The 9,937-nt window shown below is 36.2% G+C and overlaps 1 long non-coding RNA gene across 1 annotated transcript; it reads right to left on the bottom strand.

Annotated features, from left to right (window-relative positions):
• Positions 1–6,935: 6,935 nt before the first annotated feature.
• On the bottom strand, positions 6,936–9,799 carry LOC130050036 (uncharacterized). Its single transcript, XR_008798414.1, has 3 exons — positions 9,646–9,799; positions 8,260–8,423; positions 6,936–7,928 (listed from the first exon to the last, which is right to left on the bottom strand). It is a non-coding gene; the product is annotated as an uncharacterized LOC130050036 (long non-coding RNA).
• Positions 9,800–9,937: the final 138 nt, after the last annotated feature.

The following is a 9,937-nucleotide window of genomic DNA, read 5'->3' as shown; positions in this document are numbered from 1 at the left end:
ACTCGGCCACGGAGGCCCCCTGGAAGAAACGGAGGCTCCCTGGAAGAACAATGACAAACTTCACAATACTTTAGATTTCTCTGTCTTTTGGTCACTTTTACATGAAAGGTGAGGATACCAAACAGAGTGATCAATCTCAAAACTCATATATGCAATATGAAATAGAGAGCTGGGCAAACACGGACCCCTGGATATACCAGTGGTGGGATCAGGTGTCTAGGATTGATTGATTTTAACTTGTTTAACGTCTCTCGAGAGAATTTTTCACTCATATGGAGACGTCACCAAGGGCGGTGAGATACTTCAAATTTCGGCCTCGGGGCTCACGGGCAGTGAGGTTTCTTTAGTGTGCCACGGGACATCCGTTTTTTAAGGTCATCAACGAGGACCTGTGACATTCACACCTGTTGCCGAGCGTTTGGCGATAGAACTGTCACTACCTGTTTTAACGACTTGGATTTGTCACGGCCGGGATTCGAACCCCGGCCTTCAGCATGCTCGGCGAACGCTCTAACCACTAGACCACCGCGGCGCTCAGGTGTCTAGGAAGAGTAAGCAACACGTAATGTCGAGGAAGAGTCATCCCTTGTCGACTGGTCAAACAGAATATAATGTAATATATACAATATATATAATCTGTTTATTACAATACATATACATTGAAATGAATAAAGTCAACGTTCGTTTCTGTTTCCACATTCCGAGGTCCATGTGAACCAGTTGTGTAGTTCATGTTTCCCCAAAATTTGGCGGCAGAGGTTTATCGTAACGTATGGCGATGTGTTTCCTGTATCGGAAAGCCGTCCTTTGGTATATTTGTACTTTGAATCTGTAATATAAATGTCGCTTCAATAATACATACTGCTGTATCGCTACATACCAGTTTACCATTAACGTTTACATGTACTGTAAGTTTGATACTTAGGTTTTACATTTTACAACTACTTCTATACATCGCAAATTTTGCTTTACGACGTATATGCACTGTACACTGTATTACACATATAGAAGTTACGCATATGTGGACACGTAACTTAACCACTACTTTATGAGCAACAATGTTTTACTCATTACTTTAATATAATATACTCATTGCTGATGCATCATGATGTGTGAAACAATGTTACGTGTACAAAATGCAAACTTGAAAGTACTTTTACTAAGTTGTAAGATAAGAAAAAAAGGCAAAACTAATTGAATTGCATTAGTACCGAATTCAATAAAGAATTCAATAATGATAAACTCAGTGGGGAGAACAACCTGGTTTAAATGATAGAAACAGTAAATAAAGTTTTATGCAGAGGCTGCACTAAGGTCAAATAAAGAAAGGTCTCAATCTATGTCCGAAGAAGAATCATCTGAATATCATACCAACACATTAATGTCTTTACGAGCACAACATCAGCAATTAACCGTCATGTCCATAACATTGGGTGATAATTTGATATGGAGATTTCAAGGATATCAATGATTAATGCATGCATCTTGGATGGAAAACTAAAAAGCTGAAAGATGGTTCTCTCAACCCACAAAGCATAAATATAATATGTTTACGGTGTGACCGTTGAGACGAGCGAAGACCGATAACATCTTACAACACGACTTGAGACTTTAACGCGGTTGATGTAAACAGTGCATTATGACGTCATGATTAGCTGCGATTGTTTTTCGTTCAAATCAAACAATTATCCACAACAAAATGAACGAAGATATTGGAAAGCTTATCTGGAATTTAAAATCATTTGTGGTTTCCAAACTATTTATTTGTTTTATCAACGAGGTTGTCATTGAGAAGTATTCCGCAGTGATGGCGACATTTTTCCGGACGCATTATGGGTACTCCCCATCATTTTTCAGCTCATGAAGAGCAAATCACGTAACTCAATTGCGTAATCATTGGAGCGAGCTTCGCTCGCTAATATGTATACGGTGTGACCGTTGAGACGAGCAAAGACCCATGACATCTTACAACACGATTTAACGCGGGAAGTATAACGCGGTTGATGTAAACAGTGCATTGTGACGTCATCATTAGCTGCGATATTTTTTCTTTCAAACCAATCAATTATCCACAACAAAACGTACGAAGGTATGGGAAAGCTTGTTTGGAATTTAAAATCATTTGTGGTACTTTCCAAACTATTTATTTGTTTTATCTACGGGGTTGTCAATGAAGTATACCGCAGTGACGACGACATTTTACCGGAGGCATTATGGGTAGTCCGCATCATTTTTCAGCTGATGAAGAGCAAACCACGTGACTCAATTGCGTAATCATTGAGCAGCTCACTGTTATCTGGATGATTTATCAGCCTACCTTCTCGGAGAATCAACACCTGTATTTTGAAGATCAGAATCTAGTTATTAATTGCCATTGATCAGTAGGTAAGAGTTCCACTAACAATCAACTCATTTGAATCTTCATGTTGATTAAAATGGGCATAAGTATGCTGTATTATCCTATGAAAGAAAATGACAGGAAGGTATATATACCTTTGAAAACCCTAAGGGGAAAATAATGTATGCAGCATTATGTGTAGGGGTAGACTGTCCAGTCAGCGCATTGAAACAGCACCTCTCAAAGTTAGATTCTCAATGCAACATTTCTTTTTGAATAGATTTCTCTTCATATTCAAAAGCAGCTTAAAACCCTCCAAAAACGACAACAATAGACATACAAATCGCTTTCCTATCCACTTGCTTCGCTTCCGGATTTATATTGAATTATGTCTTTCCCCTATGTATATCACAGTAAAATAGATATATCACTGTCAAATAGATATGTTCCACAAAGTTGCTTAGTATGCTGTTGAACGACCTACGACCCCAGCTTCACCCCTCACTCAGATGACGTATTCCTGCGCGATTAAATTTAAAATGCATTGTATTTAACGAAATAAAGATTTTGAAATTGTTGATAATTGAAAATTGAATTGTAAATGATAAATGAATTTTATACGATATAAAATGATTTTGGGCAGTACACGCTATTTATAAACCTCTTGAGGTCCAGGTTAGAATGGGTCCTCAGAACCCCTTGCTTCTCGTATGAGGCGACTACATGGGGGCGGTCCTTCGGATGCGTCCGTAAAAGCCGAGGCTCCGTGTCACTACAGGTTTGGCACGATAAAAATCCCTCCCTGCTGAAAGTGCCGGGCATAAGCCTAACTTTTGAAGCCCTTTACCGGCAATAGTGACGTCTTCATGAAAGGTGAAGATAACAAAAAATGATCAAACTTATAAGGAATACCATATGAGTTAGACAATATGCAATCAACCTTTCAGAAGCTTGATTGATTGAATATTGTTTTACGTCCATCTCGAGAATATTTCACTCATATAGAGACGTCACCACTGCCGGTGAAGGGCTGCAAAATTTAGGCCTATGCTCGGCGCTAATGGCCATTGAATAGGGAGGGATCTTTATCGTGTCACACCTGCTGTGACACGGGACCTTGGTTTTTGCGGTCTCATCCAAAAGACCGCCCCATTTAGTCGCCTCTTACGACAAGCAAGGGGTACTGAAGACCTATTCTAACTCGGATCCCCACGGGATCCTTTCAGAGGAAACAAGTTCAGTTTAAAATATGGGGGAATTGAATAATGAGGAAATATTAAAATATCATCAATTGCACATAATTTGAAGAGGAAAACTATAAAACCAATTTTGTCTAAATTACATTTCTGGGTTATATAATTCTTTTATGCTATACATGTAAATGGACACTGCTTTGTATGTCATGATAGCTTAGCTAAAGTCGTTTACTGCATCAAAAATGAGCCGTGGTATCATTTATCTACCATGTCAACAGGGTGATTCATTATCTAAAAGTTAGAATAATTTTTTTCATTACACTACATCTTTCACCAGTCTCGGTAGGTCAGTGGTAGAGTTTGCTTTGTAACCGGTATGTCGTGGGTTCGAACTCCGACATGCTTGCGTAACACCTAAGACGTAAACATAAGTAGGGATTATTCTTCCGCCAAACCCTCGCTATATAGAAGTGAGAATCGCGGATCTATTCGATAAGACTTTGAATGCGGAAGGCCGGGGTTCGAATCTCGACCGCGACAGACCGAACTCGTTAAAACATGTAGTGATAGTTCCATCGACAATCGCTCGGCAACAGGTGTGCATGTCACGAGTCCTCGGAGATGACCTTAAAAACGGATGTCCCATGTCACAGTAGGTGTGGCACGCTAAAGAACCCTCACTGCTCAGTGGCCGTAAGCGCCGAGCATAGGCCTAAATCTGAAGCCCTTAATCGATCTTGGTGACGTCTCTATATGAGTGAAAAATTCATGAGTGAGACGTTAAGAAGATACAATCAATCAATCAATCGAAATGACTTTAAAAACGGAGGTTCCGTGTCACGGTAGACATTGGCACGTTAAAAAACCCTTCCTGCTGTGGCTGTCATCGATAAGCATAGGTCAAAATTGATGGTATTCACCCAAACTCCCCGTTGAGGCCTCATTACGTCACCTTCGAATATACCTCTCCTATGTGACGCAGTACAATATACAGATTTGTATATTGTGAGTCCGCGATTATCACGCAGGCAAATAACACTAAAGAAGTAGTTCGTAGTTAAAATTTTGAAGATATTAACATTAAGAGCATTAATATAAAAGTATGGATTTTATTTTAAACATAAAATGATCAAAAGATCATTAAAAAGTAGGGAGACTGTTCAAATTATAGTGTAAAGTAATGAACTTGATGTTTACGTTCTTGTTTTGAAAGCTGTTTACGTTTGACGTTATGTTTTTTCGTCATTCTACAGTGACGTCACACAGTATACGCGGCTTAAGAAATCGTTATCCCCAAGCTCCGGTCAGCTCAGTATGTTCCGTTACGCTACAACTCCAATATCATCGCTGCCACCATCGTCGGTTACCCACGGGTGCTTCTATTCGATTATCTCCATCATCATGGGTATGAGGGAGCGTGAGTGGACTCAAAACCGTGGTTTGCGACGATGCGCTGCCACAGGCTTTCAGATCAATCGGATCACGCGGTCGTCTTTTTCCGTAACCGGTTACGGAAATAGCCGAGTAGTTACGATTGGCTTTCATATATAAGCCGTGTTGACGGCATGACGTCACAGTTGCAAAAGCGCGGTAAATTATAAAGCTGATATTTAGAGAGAAAAATCCACGACATTCACATCGAAACGTTTATGCGATCATTCAATTTCATTGTGCATGTAGTGGTTCCTTATTAATCGATATCGGTTTCCTTGCATCTAATATATTATCAAGTCTTAGATTATCATTTTCTTTCAAATTTCTTCAAATAAATATTCATAGACCGGTATTAATAACGTACTATATAAATCAATGAAAGAGAAGGTAAGTAAAGTAAGTAGAATTGTAGAGTCAAATTATTTGATTCAGATAAATGCAATTTCGCTAGAATCAGATAAGAAAACGTCCATTGGTATTCATTTTAAAAGAATTTGATGCAGGCCTATTCCTTGTCGCTGTACACGATGCCCGGTGGATTTTTAAAATCATAATTAATGTTTTCATCTTTTCACGTCAGGGATCCATATGTGAGGCGCCGTTGATAAACTTACATTTAGAAATTTGTGCACAGCAATGTATCTGGTGCACATTTATGAAAATGAGCATATAGGAGGGGGGGGGGGATTAAAATTTACTCAACATCCCAGATCGAAACGAACTAACATATGAACTTGAGGTGTATTACATATTGTACATGTACATTTACAACCCACCATGCACCCAAATTAAACGAACAAAAATTGCAGTCACCATTATCTATATTCTAAAACACATCAGTGTTTCTTCGCAGGTTGCATTTGAGACATATAAGTACAGGTTCATACATGTAGCAAAAAAAAAAAAAAAAAAAGAGGGGGGGGGGGGGCGACAAGCAAAAAATGAAGAAGAGAGAGAACCCCCCCACACACACACTGATACTCTTGTTGGCATGAAGCAACTTAGTTTATTGATTTTATGATATTTTTGAATTATATTGTCCATTGTATTATTTTACATGGAAGGCATATTTGTCATAAAAAGTGAAAAAGATGGGTACCCCGCTCCCAAGTTCTATTTGCCGGTAGTATAATTCTTTGTAGTATACGCCATGCTCTGATGATGTTTGTAATTATATGACTCTGGTCCCCATATAATTATTTATTTTCTTACAGAATTGAGCAAATTTAATGACTTATAGCTTTCCAGAAAACATCTTTTTTAACATATAAAATCTTTCTGAAATTAAGACCAGTTAGGAAAGCGAGTTAACTTCAAGCAACAATTCATTTATTTCACAAAGACCGTTTCTAATTAGACAGTAAAAATTCTTGCAGAAATACATTGAATCTTTCAGCACCATACTTTTTTTCAATCCACTTGTACTTAATTGACTTCATTACTGTTGTACATGTGACAATTTCACTTCAATGTTTATATAAGAAAAAAAGTATCTTATGAATTACATGTATATGAATTTGATAAATTATGGAATTATTTTTAAGTCCCCTGTAAACTGTCATCCAACAACAAAATATCCCCACTGTTTGATCAAATCAAAATTCACATCCTTACAGTGCATGCATAATTTGTTATATTGTAATCAAATTGTTCTTGGTATTTTCAAAGATTCAACAGGAAATAATTCTGAATCAAAACTCTTTTGTAGATGAACACTTGCCTTAGAATTTTTTTTATGAATATAGTGTATATTACATATGTATTTGTGTATATTACATATGTATTTTGTGTCCTTCAGTAAAATTAAATAAAATGAACCCTTATATGGCCCCATCATGTCCTCAAGAACCATGTTTTAAAACCCTATACAACAATATTCACACAGTTTTGTCATTTCTGTTCCTGTTGTTCTACAGCAGATTTGAAATTCAGAATGACCCATTCTATTTTGCATTTATTTCTCCTTGGAAGGGGTCCGGGATCCCCATTTATAAATAAAAATTTATGTGAAAAGCTTACTTTGACCATTTGCCCCTACTACAGGTATACCAAAAAGGTCAATAAATATTCTATATGTATGGTATGTCATATATACACTGTATCTATGCATATCCTCTTCATTAAATTTGCCTCCCATGAGGCTTTTTTCAATATGTACTGTATGAGAACTACAGGTATCTATCAAACACATCTAAATGACACTTTCAGAAAATTTATCATGTTTTATTAGGAAACACTTCACATGTTATAGGGTTATTGAACTTATATTGGTGAATATTGGCACGAGCTTGCGAGTGCATTTTGACAGCCAACGAGTGCCAATATTCACCTATGTAAGTTCAATAACCCTTTTATTATATAGCTAAAGTATTTAGTTGTTAAATTATATCCCTTTTCACTCAAACTACTCCAAAATAGATGAGAATTCATCAATATTGGCAGTGTGCAATAACAGCATGCATTTCTTAACTGTTCAATATTCAACCCGTCATTAATTCATGAAGCAAACTGATTTTGTAAATGGGGACATCATAATTTATGTTCAGTAAAACATTTTGCTTAAGTAAATATCAAATACCGGCTCTGTCAGATTCGGAGGACCTTCGTTTGACATTTTGGCTTGTTTACGTCGTTACGGTAACGTCAATATTGAACGCTCATACTCGGAATGTTTCGGGCGCATGCAATTTACGCAATGCAAAGTTAGTGTTCAATAAATTCTCAGGATATTGAACGCTAACATTCTCTAGATTTTACGCAGATTTTATATTAGACTATTTATAAGCTATATAATAATTATCATTATTGCACTGTTGATAGCCTCACTGTCATACATAACTATATATAATATGTAACATTGAAAAGGAATTTTTGTCTCTTTCTCAGCTTTCAATCCCTGTATACTTCTTGCACATATTTGGAAACAGGCAAAAAATGGTAATTTTTTCATATGTAAGGAACTGAAATGAAGAAAATTATTTGTTATATTCAAATGTTGTTTCAGAAATTCAGACAACTCAAAATTTAATCAACATGTATGTATCAATAATGTATCACAGTGCAAAGCGATGGCCTGTGATAAACAAATTTTAAGTTACCTTGTTACAATAATAAATTCTAAAGCTTAAGTATATATTGCTACTCTCACTATTAATGTTGCAGATGTTGGCATGCATAGACGTTCCTCAGAATTAAAGATTTACCTTCGAAAATCAACAATCATGATTTTTAACTGTTCTCATTTTAAATTACAAATTTCTATGTACATGTGTTAAAGACAAGTACTAGTACCTCATTCAAATTAGTTTAATTCAAATTGGTGGAAATCCTTCACATCTTGTAATTCCTCGTCGTCGGTTACCCATGGATCCTTCCCATAAATTCTCTCCTTTGTCAGATTGTGGAAGCTGGTGTGGACTCAAAAATCATGGTTTGTGATTGCGATGATGCAATTCCTACAAAAATATAAACCATGTCTTGTTTATATATATGCTCATAGTTTAGACATTTCTGATCCAATTTAAATAAAGCTGTGTGGTTCAATGTTGCAAAATTGCATTAATACAAATTTAATCTGAAAACAATCTGCAACACATTACATTTAATGATGATGTGTACAATATGATGTTTACATCTGAAACAGGAAAAATTTCTCATTTCTCATTGATGTAATTTATATTCATTACATCATGGATTTTCAGTGACAAGCAAAGCATAATGTATGAACACTTGGTGAATACTTTGTACATATATATGTACATCCTGTCCAACTGTCTCATCATAGAAATTTCACATGTTTAGTGATGCAATTTCCGTGGTGAGAGTATATTTATCAATTTCTCTGTATGTTAACTTTGGGTCCTGTCATAATATAAATTCCCACATTTATTTATCATTGAAATTATTTCATTGCTACATTAGTCATAGACCTTATATCCCACACTTACAATTTATCTTAATTAATACTGGATTGTTAATTTCATTTTTTTTTTAAATGTCAGGTATTCAACTGATATCTATATTAGATGTGTTTTAATTAAGTTACACTGCATATGAATTTGTTCTCTTTGGATTTTCTTTCTTGAGCCACTAATTATCTGTATTGGTGTGTAAACACAAGTCGTGAATCTAGTAAGGTGTACAAAGTCATATGTATGATTTAATCTCGACCAATCATGGTCATTGATACACTCATATGACTTTTTAAAACCCTGTACCAGATCTATATGTTCACCATGTTCAACAGTATTACACTGGGAACAAGCATGACACAATTAATAATTATTTGAAAAATAATTTTTGAAAGTGCACCTCCACAATGTTAATTTGGGGGAGGGGTGGGAGAGAAGGCATTTCCCATAAAAGTTTGTTTGCATAGATCAACAGATTAAATCTGAATTACCTATAATCAAAGTAATGCGATATAGATCTAGTGATTGATATGAACGATTCCTCAAGCACTTTGATTTTAGAAACAACTTCAAGATTGTTTTAAAAACGAAATTACGCTTTTAAAAATATCTTCGATAGTCAATCTTTAATCTGTGCCTGTAGTATTTTACTGAAGATGTACGTACACTTAAACTTTATCAACATGTATCATTCTCTATGGCACTACGGACAGCTGACGGACTTTTCAAAAGATACGAGATTTCTGAGAAAATTCGAGTCACTAACCTGGTTGTTTGAATGTTCTCGCTTTTTCTGGACAACCTATCCATCTGTAAAGAAGTCCCTGGTGTATCTGTCTTTCTTGGCTGGATTCCCTCTCAAATATGACAGCAGTACACAAAGGTGTGGCCCTGATACGATAAAATCGTCCTCCTGTTTCCACAGACGCCTCAACATCATCATCACTACGTCAATGACGCTCCGTTCAAAATTATAGCCCAATGTCAAGGCCAGTAGTTTCAATTTTTAATCAGTCTAAACGTTACACAGAGTGTAGAAGAATTTATTTCTACTAATT

The sequence above is a fragment of the Ostrea edulis genome, chromosome 1 (assembly GCF_947568905.1).
Source record: "Ostrea edulis chromosome 1, xbOstEdul1.1, whole genome shotgun sequence".
In the NCBI taxonomy this organism is placed as follows: domain Eukaryota; kingdom Metazoa; phylum Mollusca; class Bivalvia; order Ostreida; family Ostreidae; genus Ostrea; species Ostrea edulis.
The sequence above is the reverse complement of the archived record's forward strand: the minus strand, read 5'-3'. Positions and strand labels throughout refer to the sequence as shown.